The following is a 17,684-nucleotide window of genomic DNA, read 5'->3' on the forward strand; positions in this document are numbered from 1 at the left end:
TCATAGGAAGATGGCTGGAGTTGGAGGCAGAATGTTTAAGTATTTCACTCATTGACTAAACTTAGTTGAGTTTTATTTGTCTGTGAAAAGGGAAATCTACTTGCCTTGCTTGCATGCCTTTCCTAGGGATATTTTGGGGACTAAAATGTGACAGTGAATTTTAAAATATTGGTTGAAATGGCCAGGCTCGGTGGCTCACGCCTGTAATTCCAGCACTTTGGGAGGCCGAGGTGGGTGGATCACAAGGTCAGGAGTTCGAGACCAGCCTGGCCAACATGGTGAAAACCCATCTCTACTAATAATACAAAAATTAGCCAGGCGTGGTGTTGCACACCTGTAGTCCCAGCTACTCGGGAGGCTGAGGCAGGAGAATTGCTTGAACACAGGAGGTGGAGGTTGCAGTGAGCTGAGATCGTGCCACTGCACTCCAGCCTGGGCGACAGAGCAAGACTCTGTCTCAAAAACAAAACAAAACAATATATATATGTGTGTGTGTGTGTGTGTGTGTGTGTGTATGTATGTGTGTGTGTGTGTGTGTGTGTATATATATATATATATGTTGACATGTGAATTTTTCAGTTTACTCTGAACTCTTTCTTTGTCTGTTTTTTAAAGCATCCTGAAGGGGATTGTCTGTACAGCGTCACCTGTTAACAGCCACTAGGAAGCTGCCCTGAGAGTTGAACCTGGCCGAGCTCTCTGATACTTGAGCAGTCCTGCCCAGAGGAGCCTGTGCAGCATGTGAGAGTTCTTCAGTATTGGTCGGTGTTTAGGGAGCCCTTACAGTGAATGAGCACAGCTGCAGCCCAGTGACCCCTCTTGGACAAGTGCGGAGATCAGTTTTAGCTCAGCTGCTTTCTAAATGTTTCAGATATTTCAAACTGAAAGTCACAAGTAGCTTTTACTTTTGCAAGCAGTCTGCTGTTATGAATAGCACGTATAAGAAAATTTATAATTCAGTTAGTTAAAAATATTTTTGAGCACCTGTTAAAGCACCAGAATTCTTTTATAAATTGAGGAAAGCCATGCCATCTAACACATATGCGGCATTAAGTGTTCTTTTAATAAATATTATGCTTAGTAGACATACTCTACATACCAGTCAGAGGTTGCCGTCCTAAACCAAAACTACATATCCAGCACGTTCTGATATTAGGCGGTGGCTTACACCAGGGAAGGCTTGGAGGTTGTTTTGGCTCCTACCCTTTAAAAGGCTTACCAGCTTTTAGATGGAGTCATAGAAAAGACATGGATAGTAACAGAAAGGAAGCGTGGCTTATCAGCTGTGTCAAGTCAGGACACATGCATCCCCATTCACATTGCTGAACTCAGGAAGATATCCAAGCACCATTGTGACATACTTGTCCACAGACACTGCAGATAACCCCAGCACCCTCTCAGAGTGGTGCCTTGGTGTTTTTGTTCATAAAGCCTTGATGCTCAAGCCCATCCGTCATCCCGGGCCGGTGCGTAGCCTGTGTGGTGGATGCCAGGGTCAGGGGAGGGCTTTGCTTTTGCAGAGTCTCGAGGCTTAGGCTGAATGTGTTTTTAAAGGTCCGACTATACTGAAACAAACATTAAAAAATATTCAACATCACTTAATTTTTATTGCTTAAGAGCTTATCTGGGCTCTCCCATTGGCCCAGTAATTTGGTTGCTATTAATAACATTGTTGAGGTTGTCATCGTCACCTTAGCATTGTCATCATCACCTCCAGTAATAGCTAACATTTACTGAGTTCTTCCTCCATGCAGGAACTGTGCTGAGTTCTTTGCCTGCATTATTTTATTCAGCCTTTGCTGCAGCCATCTGCAGCAGGCACTGTTACTAACCTTCTCCTGCCAGAGGGAACGCTTGAGACGCTGCAGGGTGACAGTAGCCTCAGAGCCAGGGGGCTGCATTGCTGGATCTTCAAGCAGGCAAACTGCCAACTCTGTGTTCATAATCCTGGTCATGGGGTCGCACTGACCTGTAGAGAGCTGGATATGGGGAATGGATTGGAGAGCTTTTATTTGAAACAACAGCAAAGTGGCATGATCTTTTGGGAATACACTTTTTCAAGTCATGTATCCACTCACAGACAGGCTTTGTGAGCCTCTTGCCTTGTTAAGGGCCCAGGGAAGATTTAAGGCGACCAAACTTCCAGTGACAAACAATATTTGAAATTAGTCTATTACTTTACCCCAGAAATGCAGAAATACATGGTTTTGGATGTTTGACCTCATTGGTTGGTGGGCATGAGGAGGTGGTCTGCTTTGGTGCCAATGACCGTCTGTGAGTCACAGAGTGAGTGAATGCTGAGCCGCTGTGATGGGAAAGCTCTCTGCTGAGTTGGTTCAGTCTGAGTCACAGAGTGAGTGAATGCTGGGCCGCTGTGATGGGAAAGCTGTCTGCTGAATTGGTTCAGCAGTGCACCCGCTTCCTCACGGGGCATTAGCCGGTCAGGGCGATGTCTCTGGATCACTCAACTTGTCCCTGACAGAGCAAGGAATAAGAAACCCAGTTAGATTGTCTGTATCATCAGATGCCATTTACATCCCAGTCAAATTAGCAGACAGATCACTGATTTCTTATAGGTGTACATCTTTTGACTTCAGCATAATCTCTTCCCCTTTTTCTGCATCCTTGGGTTTTAAAGGATGTTTACTATGTAAATGTTTAACATGTTTACTATTTAAACTTAATAGTTGAGGTAGCTTTTAAAATTTGTGTCCATTAAACCCAAGGACTCTTGCAGAAGTCATATGGTTTTTCTTCTTTCATCTATAATGCATGTAAGGAATTATTCACTTGCTCTAAAGTTCAAATGTGTGAGTTTCTGGTGCTGTTACATAACACGTAGTATTGTGGGTCAAGGGGATTTAGTGTCTCACCTAAAATCTGGGGCCATGATGTCACCACATTAAATAGTAGGGATGCTTGCTCATCTTTTAAGGGTATTTTTTCCCCCTGCAAAGCAAAATGCTGAAGAGATACATATTTGTTAATTAACTGATTTCACCCTTGTCATCCATCCTCTTTCCTTAAGGAACTGTGTGTTGCATTCTTGCTGAGTGCAGACTAAGTCCTTTGTGCAAAGTTGGGTCATCCTGGGGTGAAAAGGTAAGTGCTTTTGGGGATGCTGATTAAGGTGGTATCCGCTATGCATCTCTCAGTGTCCCCAGGGCGGAATTCCTCAGGTTACAGTGGCAGGAACAGCTGCTTGAGCTCATTTTTGTCTTCTGAACAGGATCAGTCTTGGAATTGGCCTTTTCTCCATCTTCAGCCCCAGGGTGGGGCTGGCCTGGGCAGGGCCTGCGCCTGTGCTTGCTACGCAGCAGCACCCCTGCGTGCCTTCCCTTGCCTCGGCTGCTAAGTCTTTGGAGAAAACTCTACATTGCCAAGCTTCTTCTGAAAGATTTAATTTTTTATTTAGAAACAGTATGCTTATTACAGACTGTGCATACTTTGCAGAAATGCAAAACTAGGAAGAGACATATTAGTCCCTTTGCATAGAAGCAACTTTTGTTATTATTTTGTATGTTTCCTTTGTATCTGTATTAGTGTGTTCTCATACTGCTAATAAAGACATACCAAAGACTGGGTGATTTATGAAGGAAAAAGGTTTAACAGACTCACAGTTCAGCATGACTGAGAAGGCCTCAGGAAACTTACAATCATGGCGGAAGGGGAAGCAAACACATCATTCTTCACATGGCAACAGCAAGGAGAAGTGTCCAGCAAAATGGGGAAAAGCCCCTTACAAAGCCGTCAGATCCCATGAGAACTCACTCACTATCACAAAAACAGCATGAGGGTAACTGCCCCCATGATACAATTACCTCCCACTGGGTCCCTCCCACAGCACGTGGGGATTATGGGAACTACAATTGAAGATGAGATTTGAGTGGGGACATGGCCAAACAATATCTGTGTCTTTTTTCATGTATATGTTTTTTTTTTTTCTTTTCTCGGCATAATTGATATACTGTGGTTACTCTACCTATTTGTGTAGGCCTCTCAGGTCATTGAAACAAGATGTTGTACAAATTAGCAGATGACACTGGCACATGGAGGAATGGTTTGTATTTAATTTTCACTGTATAACATTTTAGTAAAGCTTTTACTGGAAATGTTTTCTACCCATATCCTCAGGAAACCATGTGAAGTAGACAGCCTTGCATTTCCTGGATTGCTCCCTCGAAGGATGAAGGGAGCAGTTCTATCAGATGCTCTTCCCAGCCTCCTTCTCCAGGGAGACCTAGCTGCTGCTGTTTTGAGTTTCCTGGGAGGACATCCCCCAAGGACTCTCTGGCTTGTCCTTGTGAAGTTGGTTTGCTTTTTGTGCCAGCTTTTTAGGCTTACAAAATGTTGTGTGTGTGTACATGGGAAAAATATGGAAGGGTACGTACCCACTAGTTTGTATCAGCACTGGATTCTGGCATAAATAATAGATGAGGAGTTTCTGTTATGTATATGGGATTGCTGAGATACACAGGGGTTTTCTGTGCACATCTCTCTATAACGCAGCTGTCCCGTCACATCCTGCATGTCAGTACAGGTAGTGCCATTCTCTTCGTAGGACTGTGACACTTTATCTTTGTTCTTTCACAGTTAAAAAAAAAAGCTTCTTTAAAATTCTGACTTTATGTAACTAACACAATGCTCATGCTACTTCACTTGTTACAAGAACATATTATTCTGTCCTATAGATGTACTGCAGTTATTTAATGGATCGCCTATTGATAAGGGGGCCCTTTTAGTGTAACTATTTTAAAAAATGGAAGTAATACCAGCACATGGTAAAAAACACATTGCAGCTCATGAATGGGTATAAATTAAGTTGGAGATTTCCTCTTTCTCCCTCCCCACCCCATGCCCGGTTTCCAGAGGTAAACAATGTACAGTTTGTGTTGTCTTCTCTTAAGTTCTTCTTGTAGTCACCATTATAGCTTTAACTTTTCTGTTTGTGAGTTCATGTGGAAGTCAACAGTGCCTTCACACTCTTGAGTTTTGATGAGATTTATATTGACAAGGCTTAAAACATTTGTAGTGTTTCCCATCTATCATTAGGCTCCCTGTGCTTTTCCTGCAAGTGTAGTCTAAACATTTTAATATAAGAAAAGTAACATTTATAGTATTATGATAGTATATTTTGCCATAGAACCAAGTGGTATGAAATGTAATTCTGCCTCACCAAACATTTGCCAATAAAAGGAGAATATTCAGATGGAACTCCCAGTTTCTCTTTAGGCGTCTGCTGTTTCTAGCTGCCTCAGTTGCCATGGTTTCTCCTATCCCATGGTGTTGGTTTCTTGGATTCTATTTTTGTTTTGCTGGAGCACCTCCTTAATCCACTTCCTTATAGAATGGATGGCTGACAGACTTCTTAATCCACTTCCTTATAGAATGGATGGCTGACAGACTTCTTAATTCACTTCCTTATAGAATGGATGGCTGACAGACTTCTTGGGTTTTTGCACGTAATGTTCAAACATGCAATTACTTTGTTCTCATACTTATTGATAATTTGGTAGGGTCTAGAATTCTAGGATCGTATAATTTTCCTTTTGAAATCAGAAAATATTCTCTATTATTTTCCAGAGTCTAGTGTTGTTAATGAGAAGTTGGATATCCGTTTGATCCTTGTTCTACTGCAGGTAAACATCTTCTACTCTCTCCTTCTCTCCCTCCCTGGGCTTCATGTCCTGACGGTTTGATTTTTCGTTACCCTAAACCCGGATCTGCTTCTCTTCCAGCCCGCATGCCCATATTGGGATCACCCCTTAGAAAACCTCAGGCTTTCTTTGGAGAGCGATTCTCAGGTTTTAGCCCAGGAATAAAAGCGTTCCCTATGGCTCCTGCTTCTTGGGAAGACCCCTCACCTCTGTTGTCTTGCTCTGCAGTTTCCTCTGCTCTCTCGCATCAACCTGCTTTCGTCTGCCTTATGCTCTAAAAGCCCTGGCAGGCTTTCTTGTGTTCTGCTAAATCCCTCTGTAAATTTTTAGCACCGTGCACTATTATGGTTCATTCACCACCAAAAAGTACCTTTTCTGACATTTTAACAGAGCTCTGGGAAGAATGGAGAGAAGATATGGTGTACTTTATCACCATTTTTAATTAAAAGCCCTTTTAATTAATTAATTTAGAGGCAGGGTCTCGCTCTGTCACCCAGGGTGAAGTGCAGTAGTGTGATCGTGGCTCACTGCAGCCTCCACCTTCTGGGCTCAAGCAATACTCCTGTTATCAGCCTCTTGAGGAGCTTGGACCACAGTCACGTGCCACACTGACTGATTAATTTTTAAATTTTTTGTAGAGGTGGGGTCTTGCCGTGTTGCCCAGACTGGTCTCGAACTCCTAGGCTCAAGCCATCCTCCCACCTTGGCCTCCCAAAGTGCTGAGCACACCACTGTGCCTAGCCTAAAAGCCTTTTTAGATCACTCTCAGTGGCAAAATTAGTGCCTTGGTCACCTTTACCAGTAGCTGTTCTTGCTCTCCAGTGGAAATATCACTCAACATTATCAAAGAATCGGGATGAAATTAAATGAACCAGTTTAGGTACTTTTGATACAGAAGTTCTTATGAGACGTGTTGTTCTTTATTATGTAAGAGTGTGGCCATAAACTTAAAAATAGCTGGGTAACTTTGTTACACTTGCCTTGATGGTGTGTTGCAAGTTAGTTAAATTTCATATACTCTTAATCAGCACATCACCAACAAATAAAATGTTACTACTGTATCAGAATTTAGGGGAGGTTCTATACATCTGTTTTGAAATAAAGACGGAGATGACTTAGGATACTTATAAGTTGTTGAAAAATCATGGCTCCTGAAACTATGAATTGTCATGGTGGTATATACCCAGACAGCCCACATTAAACTGCTGTGAAAATGAGAAAACGGACATTGAGATTATAAAAGCAAGAATGTTGGTAATTGAAATCCATTATAAATAAAGCTGTCATTGGTAACGCACGAAATGCTGTTTCTGAGGATGAGGACTTTGTGTCCCCCACGTGGGCGCATTACCAAGCTTTGCAGCTCTGCACAGGAGCCTCCCTTCTTGATACTGAACTAGACCTCTATAAAGCCTAGTAACACCTCAGGTTTAGGTTATAAATCTTAAATTTTAGTGCCCCGTAATAATTCACTTCGTAGGTTACCATGGACTAGCCCTTAGTTGCACTGAGAAAAGAAAGGCTATGAAATTTTGTTGGTGAAGTGCCAAAGAAAGGATTGGGTTTTGGGTCATCTCACAGCCCATGGTGAGGGCTGTCTTTGGCCTCTACCGCACGGACAAGTTTGCATGTCAGATGTTGGCACGCTTGTGGGGTATTGGGTTCTTTTGAATATCTGATTAAATCCATTTACATTTTCATTAGAAAAATTCATCTGTGCATATGAACACATCATTTCATATATGATTTCACACTTCTCATTGTCTTCCTGAAGCCCATTCGTGAACTGTTGATTGAATGCCTGCTCTGGAGAGGAGTGTGAAGCCGCACTTCTTCCGTCTCCTCCTGGCACTCGCTCAGGATCCTCACAGGTGTGGAAAACACGCTAAGGAAGCCTGCGAAGGCCAGATGTCTCCCTTTTGCCTTCTTTGGTTCTGTTCATGATGGCCTTATCACGGACACACTAGGACCCTCTGAGGACACCACCCCTGCCACCGCATTGCTCTGGGGGCAACTTCCAAGTTTATTGTCTTCCTCCAGCAAGGGCAGGAATGTGGAGAAGCTGTGTGTGCTGGGCCTTTACTTTCATTATTGGCGACAATGTTTGTTTTCATTTTATCAGCTTTCTTTATCCTCCGTTTTTTTATTTTCCACAGGTAGTGTATATTTTGAGAACAGTGTGAGGTTTATTCTACTAATGGAAATTTACAAAAATACCAGTTTGAATGATTGAGAAATCTAAGTTAAAGAACCCTTGAATAGAAATGTCGCTGTTCAGTGCGTTGATCGATTCTCACATCTGAAGCCAGCTGTGTATTCTTGGTATGTGTGTATTCAACTCAGGTGTGACCTACTGTCTTTTATATGTCCCTGGATTTAAATGTGCTAATTTTGTTATGATTTTTGTGTCTACATTTGTAAAAGCCGCTGATAGTTCATGTCTGGCACATTCTTGACAGATTTTACTACCGAGATTATACTGGTCTCGTAAAACAAGTTGGGGATGTTCCCTGTTTTTTGTTCGCTGGAACGGTATGTGTAAGCTTTGTGCTTTTCCTTTATTCAGCCAGTGCTTTCACATGCTGCTTCCTTTTATAGCCACTCTTTTTTGCTACATATTCTTTCTCTACAAGAGCACAGTTCTTCTGGAATGTGTCCCTTAGGATTAACTATCTCAGGTGTGATTTGTGTGAAAACATCTTTATTCTTATTGTGGAAAGACTGTTGTTAGGTGGGGAGTTTACTTTCCCATCTGCACATTGAAGATCTCATCCTGCTCCACTACTGGTCTCTTCCCTGGGCCCTGGGCATCCGCTCTCAGCCTGACCCCCTGTGCTCCCACGTCATTTCTCTGTGCTGTGTCTGGGTTCATTCTTATTTGTATTTATTCTGCTGCGGGTTAGTTGGCCGAATCTGTTTCTGTGAGAGCTCCCATGCTTTTGGTACTTTCTGTCTCTCGTGTGTCTCTGCACTGCTTTCTGGGTTATTGCTTCGGTTCTACTGCCCAGTTTGGCCATTTTCTCTTTAACTGTGTCTAATATGCTGCTAAAACCTGTCCACTGAGCTTTTAGCATTAGTCATTATAGCTATTATTTCTGGAGGGTCTCTCTGCTTCCCTGTCCTGCCAAGTCCAATTGGTCATTCTTAGTTTACCTGTTTACTAACTGTTTGTATCTCCTTTAGCCGTTGTTTTCTGTTCGTATATGGTGTGTTTGACTTTTCCAGCATGTTCAAGGCTGTTTTCCCAGCTGTATCCCCTCTTCTCGGGCCATCAACTTTTTGTTCCCCATTGTTGCTACTAATTCTTAGGACTAATAAAGCACTTCAAATGGCAGCTACTGTCAAAAGTTAGGAAGAAGGCTTCTTTGCCGTAGCAGCCTCCAGTTGATTACTTTCTCTTGACCTGTACTTTACTTGCCACGAGCATATCATGCCTCTGTACTTCCTGAAGTAATTACTGTCTCGAAATAGTGAAATCTCATCAGTTGCCCATATTTGTTTAACTGCACACCCGTGCATAGTCTTGGCTTTATGCAAGGTAGAAAATGAGAGTACTTAGTTTTTGGCAGAGCAGAGCCCCAATTTCCACAGTCTAATTAAATTATAATGATAAATATCACTTTAAAAGGAAACAATTGCTTCATTTAATCAATATGATTATTACTGGCACAGCAAATCCATCAAGTGCTGTGAATGATAAATGTGTTTTAATACAACTTGCAGTGTACTTGCTGTTGGTACAAGGCATGTTAAATCCTCAGTGGTCCCTCTTTTCATAGCATTGCTGTGGCACTGGCATTTCCCTTTGTTAGGAGATAGTGGGGTATAAACCCATTGTGGAAACCCCTTCAGCTTGACGAATTTGGAGTCATGCTATTTTCAGAAGAGGATTTCCTGCGACTAGGAGCAGTCACCCAGAGAAAGCTCTGGAAAGGTGGTGGTGCTGGGGTTGAAGCTGAGCTGCTGGCCCCTGGCATGTCAGTGGGCGGAGGTGGGAGACGTGCAGAGCTGCCTATCCCACAGTACTTCCCTTTCCCCATCCACCCTTTCGGGTGGCTCACTCCCCACCAGTTTCGCAGGATGGCTCAAGGCAAATGGAGAAAACGGCGCAGGTTGAAACTCTTGGCCGTAGCTTGCGAGCTTGCCTCTTAGCACCTCCAACCACGATCTCCTTGAACGTAGTCTCCTCAGTCTCTCTTTTTTGTGTGAGGAAGATAAAGTTTCTAGTTGCCTTTTCGCATAATCTCATAACTCTTCTGCACCTGTGGTTCCTTAGCTCTTATCTGAGACCGTGGCAGGCAGACAGCTGGTTGCACTGGTTGGTTAGTTGTTTCATATGGTTGATCATACAGCAGCTACTTGGTCCCATTGTTATTGATAGTACTGTATAAAATCAGTTGTCATTGCTGGCATTTTTTTTTTGTTCTGTTGCCTGATTATTTGTTTTCTAATACATTTTTATTGTGAGATACCTTTCATGAACATGGACACATATATAAGAGAATAATTTTAATTGCATGTCCATGTAACTCTCACCCAGGTTAAATAGACACTGTGTACCTCACAGTTTCCTTCATGCTCCTCCCTGACGATAACTCCCCCTCATCCATATGACACATCTAATATATACTACGTGTGTGTGTGTGTATAATTAATTATAATTATTATTATTTTGAGACAATGTTTTGCTCTGTGGCCCAGGCCAGAATGCAGTGGTGTGATCACAGTTCTCTGCAGTCTCAACTTCCTAGGCATAGGTGATCCTCCCACTGCAGCTTCCAGAGCAGTTGGGATTACAGACGTGAGCCACCACTCCTGGCTAATTTTCTTTATTTTTTTTTGTAGAGACAAGGTCTCACTATGTTGCCAGGACTGATCTTGAATTCCTGGGCTCAAGCAGTCTGCCTGCCTCGGCCTCCCAAAGTGCTGGGATTGCATGCATGAGCTACTGCATCTGGCTTCTAATTCTTTAATGTTTGTAGTTTTGTCAGATTTTCTGTTTCCTCCTGAGTTAGTGTTAATAAGTTGTATTTCTTTTCTTTTTAAATGGTGATGTGTGTGTGTGTGTGTGTGTGTGTGTGTGTGTGTGTGTGTGTGTGACAGGGTCTCACTCTGGTTGCCTAGGCCGGAGTGCACTGGTGCAATCTCAGCTCACTGCAGCCTCGACCATTCAGGCTCAGGTGATTTCTCACACCTCAGCGTCCGAAGTAGCTGGGATGACAGGCGTGTGTTACTACGCCTGGCTAATTTTTGTATTTTTAGTACAGATGGTTTTGCTATGTTGCTCAGGCTTGTCTTGAACTCCTGGGCTCAAGTGATCCACCTGCCTCAGCCTCCCAGAGTGCTGGGATGACAGACGTGAGCTACTGCACCCAGCCTAATAAGTTGTATTTCTCTTGGAGTTTCTTCATTTAACCTAAGCTTACAAGCTTTTTGGAATAAAGTTTATAAAGCCTCTTACTATATTTTTAGTGTTGTCAGAGTTTAAGTGATAATTCCATTTTGGTTTCTCTTGCCGCCTGATGACCCATTCCCAACTTAGTGACATAAACAACAATCGCTTTATTAATGCTCAGCCAGGTAGCCTGAGTGTCTGGAGCTCTGCTTCTGGCTGTCAGCTGTGGCTTTCTTGGTTCTTCTCAATGTCCTGTATGAGAAGGCTTCTTCAGTGAGGTGGCTGGCTCCCGCCTGGGGCTGACTAGACATCCTTCTCTGCATGTAGCCCCTGTGATCTCTTCAGAGCATCTGAGTTGGCTCCCCAGAGACAGTGTTCCCAGAAATAGGAGGTGGAAGCTGGCATCCTCTTCAGGTGCTGGTCTGGACCTGGCAGTACCACACCTGCTGCGTTCAATGGGCCAGAGCAGTCACCCGCCTGCCGGGACTCATTGGGGGAAGTAAGATCTTCCCACACAAGGACAGGAGAGTCACATTGTGGCCATCAGGCCTTCCTGCCCTCCAATTCAATTCCAAGGCTGTTTAATTTGGGCTTTTTCTCTTGTGTTCCCTTTCTGTGTTTCCATGAGTCTTGCCAGAGATCACTGGTTCACTGCATTGTCTTTTCAAAGAACCAATGTTTATCTTTGTGTCCCTGCCGTTATATGTAATTAATACAGGTTGAATTTCTTACTAGTTCCCTTTTTCTGTTTTCTTTGAGCTTACTTTGTTCTTCTCTCCCTGACTTGTTCAGGTAGGCACTCTTTAATTTTTTTACTCCTATTCTAGCTTGAGCACCGAGCTATAAAGGTCCCTCTGATGTACTGCTTTATCTGTGTGCCACACAATTCTGTACATAATCTTTTCTAGTTTTAAGTTCTAAGTATTTTCTGTTTTCTCCTGTGATTATTTTCTTTTGTCTATGGATGATTTAGAAGTGTACTGCTTAACTCTCAAACATGGGGACTTTCTAGTTATACTTGGCTTATTAATTTCTAGGCTCATTGTATTACTATCAGAGGATGAGCTCTGTCTGATTTCAGCCACCTGAAATATGTTGAGATTTTCTTTACGGCTGGGATATGGTCTATTTTTAGAAGTGGCTCATGTGTCCTTGAGGAGCTGATGTATGATGCACTGTTAGGAGCAGCGTCTTGCATGTGACCGCCGTGCAGCTTGTTAATTGTGTTGTGCAGATCTTCCATCTCTCCACCCATCTCTCCACTGTTTTGTTTTTTCAGCCGCTGTCTGCTGTCTCTGTCACCTGCTCCTCTCCACTCCCTCCATGACAAAAAGACTCCGGTGTTTTTGACCATCTTTCATTGCGCCCCTACTGTGATCTTAGTCACGGGGCCAAGCACTCTACATCTGTTCCTCCATTTAATCCTCACGGCACCATCTGCGGCGGGTGTTCCTTGTGTCCTCGTCCTGTCCTCATAGGAGCAAGCCTGGAAGGGGCTGAGTCACTGTTCAAGTCACACGGCTGCAAGGCTGCGGTCTAGGGTGGTGGCCTGGACCCCTCTTTCCTGGAAGCCATGCTTTTCCTGAAACCCCTTGCAATACTCCTGGCAAGTATGGCAGTTTTACCTCAGTTGGTATGAGTGTCCTCAAATGGGAGGCAACCATTCTCACACTTGATGTTTAGACTTCGCAGCTTCCAAAACCCACCCTGCATATCACCTGCTCCCTCCTCAAAGTGGCTGGGCTTCCCATGCAGTTTCCCATCCTGCAGACGGCCCAGGGAGGTCAGATTTCTTGGCCAGGCTTGCAGAGTTGGTGGGACATGATGTGGGCACTAGAACCCAGTTCTGTAAATCTTGGTTTCATGTCCTTTCTGCTGTGTTTTTCTTTCTCTGTTTAGGCGGTGGACTTTTTGGTGTGTAAAGCTTCTAGAATGGATTTTACTTCTTTGTGGCTCTTTGGATTGAGGGAGGGGCTAGGTGCCATCTCCAGAGAAGCTTGTTCAGCTCGTGCTCACTCGGGGCCCTTGCTGTCTGCCCACTGGGGAGGGGCTGTGGTGGAGCTGGATTCGGACTGAGTGGAGGCAACGCTGAAGGTCAGAGGCCAACGTCCTTGCACTTCTTGACACTCTCCACCCAGGCGTGGTGATTGGGACCGCTGGGGAGGGTGATTTGGGAGCTTGAATCTGTTGTGGTGATGATGGGGGTCATTGATAGTGGGGACAGTTCTGGACATGTGGCCCTCATTCTCTGTGCTGGACAAGATGACTCTGTGACCTGTAATTCCAGGCTGATAGAGCATTTTCAGTGACAGCCCATTTGACTTGATGGTGCTAGTGCAGGACACAGGTGAGCTTGTCTCTGTGTCTTAGGTCTGTCCCAGCAGACGAGCTGACGTGTGTTCTAGATGAATGTCAGCTGGTCACAGGTGGGAGGTTTGGAAGGTAGCCTCCAATCTCCTCTGAGGACTGCAGCAGCGACCGGGGCAGCAGGAACGCATTGTGATGGCCTGGCCAAGTCTGCATAGCGAGAGTCGAGCCACTTTCACGTGCACCTTATCCCACACTTCACCTCCTTCCTCCAGGTTCCCACTCAGAAACCCGCTCTCCCCTGGACACACCTCCCAGAGACTTCTCTTTGGAACTCTGCAATGGAGAAACCCATTGCAGACTTCCCCTTCTTTTGGATATCAGTTTGCTTTTCAGGAAGAAAATTTTAATACTTCATATTGAGGTTTTATAATTGTATTAGCATGTTGAAACATTTTCTCTAATGGCTTGCTGGTTGAAAACGCTTTCACACAGAGCAGAAACGAGATGGAGATACTGTTTCACAACCTCTGCTTCAGAAGCAGAGGTGGCCTGTAGCTTCCAAATCCGGGCAGAGCACGTGCAGGGATGGTGCATCTCTGTATCTGGACTCACATTCACATGTGTGCATGTGTAGGGGTGTGTGCATATTGAATTGTAAAAAAGATGAGTACGTGTGAGATTCTGCCTGAGACTCCAGTCCTCAGTGTGTGGCCTGGTGCCGCTGATGCCGAGATGTTGGACCGGCAGCGATCTGCCTCCGTCTGTCGCAGGTGCCTCTACCTGCTGCAGGCAGACGGACGGAGACGTGATGGATTGCGCATATCCCGTTTACAGATTAGGAAGAGTACATTTAAAATAACTTAAATTTGTATTTAGAAGACTTTTCATGGAGAGTATTTATTGTTATAGAGTTCACTTCTGAAATGGTGACAAAGCTTTTGATACTGAATCAAACAAGTGTGAAGTTACCGAATCTCTCTGTTACACAGAGTGGAGCCTTTCAGGCTGGCATGGAGAGCTTAAGGGGCGACTGAAGGAGACACACTGGCTGAGCGCGGAGTTCTGCTTACTTCAGTCCTGCTGAGATACTCTCTCAGTCCGCTCGCACCGAAGGAAGCTGCCTTGGGATCAGAGCAGACATAAAGCTAGAAAAATTTCAAGGTGAGTAAAAACCTGTAAAGATCTGATCAAATCTGACTGGTAGAAATGCCTTTTTCTTGATATAAACTGCTTAATTAAGCCTTTTGGCTTGCCTTTGAAAGATGCTTTGTTGAATACTTCCCGGCACAGATGATCTGTTACTGTTGGTTGATTTCTAATCTTACTGCAGCCTTAGCTCACCCATGAGTCCCTCATGCTGGTTCTGGGGTGGTGCCTGCTGCCCTCCAGTGGCATGTGTGGCACTTGCTGCCCTCTTTGGGGTCAGTTCAGCATTTATTGAGTCAGTGCTTCATGCCAGGCACTAGACTTGGTGAAAGCTTTTACCATCAATTATTATTTTCTTAGGAGTAATTAAAAGAAAATTTTCCTGTAATCCCAGCACATTCGGAGGCTGAGGCAGGCAGATTACTTGAGGCCAGGAGTTTGAGACCAGCCTGGCCAACGTGACAAAACCCCATCTCTACCAAAAATACAAAAATTAGCCAGGTGTGATGGTGCACGCTTGTAGTCCCAGCCTCGGGAGACTGAGGCAGGAGAATCGCTTGAACCCGGGAGGCAGAGGCTGCAGTGAGCTGAGATCATGCCGTTGCATTCCAGCCTGGGTGACAGAGCAAGACTCTTTCTCAAAAAAAAAAAAAGAAGAACATTTCTTTAGTACTTATTTTTGGCGACTATCTCATGATTCAGCGTCTGCTTTTGAGAGAAGTTGTGACAAATACTAAAATCCCAGTAAAATTAGTATGGTGTCAGATTAATTTACTTATGAGCAGCTGAGTGACTAACTCAGGAAGTCCAGTTGTACATTTCCAGGGAAGCTTTTTCATGGGTTCAGATGAGATGAGGGGAAAGAGAAGGTGTCAGAGGGCTGCTGCTGGCTGGAGGAACGCGGGTGTGCTCCTGTGTCCATTTGCTCTGTGGATACTGACGAGCGCCCACTGGGCCTCAGATGCCCTCTGGGCATGGCAGGGACCAGGCGCTCGCTTGGCAGCTCTCATGTGAGCCGCTCACTGGACACAGCCGTGCTCCCACCTGGGAGTTCGGGATGGCATGCAGAGCTGTGGGGAGGGAGCGGTCACCGGGGCGCGAGTGTGGACAGATGGGAGTGGCTGGTGCAGAGCCATGGGTAGGGGGCAGTCACCAGGGCGTGAGCGTGGATGGATGAGAGTGGCTGGGAGCCTAGGGGGGACACCGTCTTTGGGGAGTAGAGACACGCCCATGTCTGACTACTGGGTTTTGAATTTGTGCCCGCAAAGGTCCTGTTTGCCATTTCTGTCTGTAAATGTCAGGAATTTCAGGTAACTGGTTCCCTAGCGAGACCTTTAAAGGAGGCTTTATCTTCAAGCGATGCTTTTTGTTGCGGGGTACACAGGCCGTCCAAGTACGGGAAGGTCAAAATCAGGTCACCTTTATCATGGCTTGTGCTGTGGGATGGAATTTTATTTTCAGCCACAGCGCTTCTTCTAGCTTAATTAGTGATAGGAAATCAGCTTCTCTGTAACCAGAGGTTATTGAAAGAATGAGGATCCCAGAGTTGGAATGAGTCTGAAAGAGACGTTGTGGTTTAATATTGCTAAGTTAAGTGTCGATTTGTGACTACCTATTTTTAACATGCCACAGAAGTAAAACATTGCATTAATTATGCCATACATGTGAAATAGCAAGTATTTTTATATAATATAGCTGTGCATTGGAGAAATGAATTATTTATAATCCTTTGCACCAATAAATTGTTCTTAAAAGCATAGAAAAAATAATCAGGCCAGAAGGAGATATCTAAAGCATGTGCTGAGAAAGCAAAACTGAAGAGCTGGAAATTATAAAATATTACGACATGATGAGTCATATCTCCTCCTCCTGATTCTGTGTTACTAAATGTTAGCTGCGAATAGAAATCGTGTATTTCCTTTCTTTCATAAAATAAGAGCTAATTTCGGCAGCAAACAGTTTGGCATGTTATTCTTTTCCCTTTTCAGGGTGGTTTAAATAAAAATAAATAAACATGAAAGATTTTGGCTGGAACATCTTTGGAAGCACGGCCGTCCTCAGCCTCACTGCACCGTCTGGTTTCCCTCTGCGCCTCCCGCCCGGGTCCTGCCTTAGTGCTGTCTGTGCCGTGTAGCCACAGGTCACACTGCAGGGGTGTGGGGAGTTATTCTTAGTTTCAGGCAGACTCACTGTTTTTGCCTTTCTTTTTGCTTGAAAAGACTGAAGTTATTTCTTGTGTTTTTATACATGAGATTATCTTCTGAGGCTGGAACATCTTGGGGGGATACAATAGATAGAATTCCTATAGTAATTCCCCTGCACAAGAGGAATTGCTGAGGAGGGCTTCGGGAAACCTTGACTCTTGTTGAAGCCTGGAAAGCTTTCTCAGTCTTTCTCATTGCCACCCCACACCACATCTTCTTTTTGTAACAAATATTTATTAACTCATCTTTTTATTTTAAAATGAAGTTCACAGAAGATATTACCTTATATAATTATAGCCATATAATGTTAAAAAGCAGTGTCATGCTGAAATGTAATATAAAGAGAAACTGAAGATACATAATAAAATAGTTTTCTATGCCACTGTATGGACATTTAGGCACTGCTGCTTTCACTCGGATCACTGAGTGGTGTGGGCCTGTCAGTGCAGGCAGATGTGGGGTAGGTACTGAGCTGGTGACCTGAAAACCATAAACAATAGAGCTGAGTGGCATTACTTTCTGAAATGGTCAACCCTGAAGGAAGCAGTGTTCAGTCTTCCCTGTCTCTAGGTAGTCTCTGTATTTCTGGAACATTGAGTGTATGTTAAAAGTATAGAAAAATGCATTGTGTCAATCCAAAACTCAGCTGGGCTGGGCTTAGAGAATTATGAGCAGCCTTTCCACCTGCATGGAAGTCCTTTTGTGCAGGACAGTTCTTTGTTTCCGGGGTGGCCCTGCTCCCTCCAGGAGGTTTAGGAGTGCCCATATCACTATGATGCCTAAGCCACTTCTCATGTTGCTACCTGTTGCTACCACTGGGCATCGCTGCCGCCTCCTGCTCTGTGCACAGTGTGGTGTGGCCACCTGACCGACTGGTCAGGAACTAAAGTTCTCTCGAAGCCTTGACTGAAAGGAGAAGTGAGGAGGGGCATGGAGCCCAGTGCCAAGAGGCAGCTGCGTCTTTAGGGGCTG

At 44.3% G+C, this 17,684-nt stretch overlaps 1 protein-coding gene across 16 annotated transcripts in view; it reads left to right on the forward strand.

Annotated features, from left to right (window-relative positions):
- The window catches only part of ADARB1 (adenosine deaminase RNA specific B1), a 158,630-nt gene that overhangs the window by 38,152 nt on the left and 102,794 nt on the right, over positions 1–17,684 (forward strand). For 10 of the 16 annotated variants that reach the window (XM_063601269.1, XM_063601271.1, XM_063601275.1 and 7 more), the window contains 2 exons: positions 5,584–5,639; positions 14,352–14,523. The exons of 1 other annotated variant lie outside the window; for it this stretch is intronic. The gene's annotated coding sequence lies outside the window, so the exon portion shown is untranslated. Of the gene's footprint in view, positions 1–5,583; positions 5,640–14,351; positions 14,524–17,684 lie in introns of those variants that run through there. 5 more of the 16 variants (XM_034948038.3, XM_055105328.2, XM_063601270.1 and 2 more) reach the window with 2 other exon arrangements.

Source organism: Pan paniscus, chromosome 22 (assembly GCF_029289425.2).
Source record: "Pan paniscus chromosome 22, NHGRI_mPanPan1-v2.0_pri, whole genome shotgun sequence".
NCBI classification, from domain to species: Eukaryota; Metazoa; Chordata; class Mammalia; order Primates; family Hominidae; genus Pan; species Pan paniscus.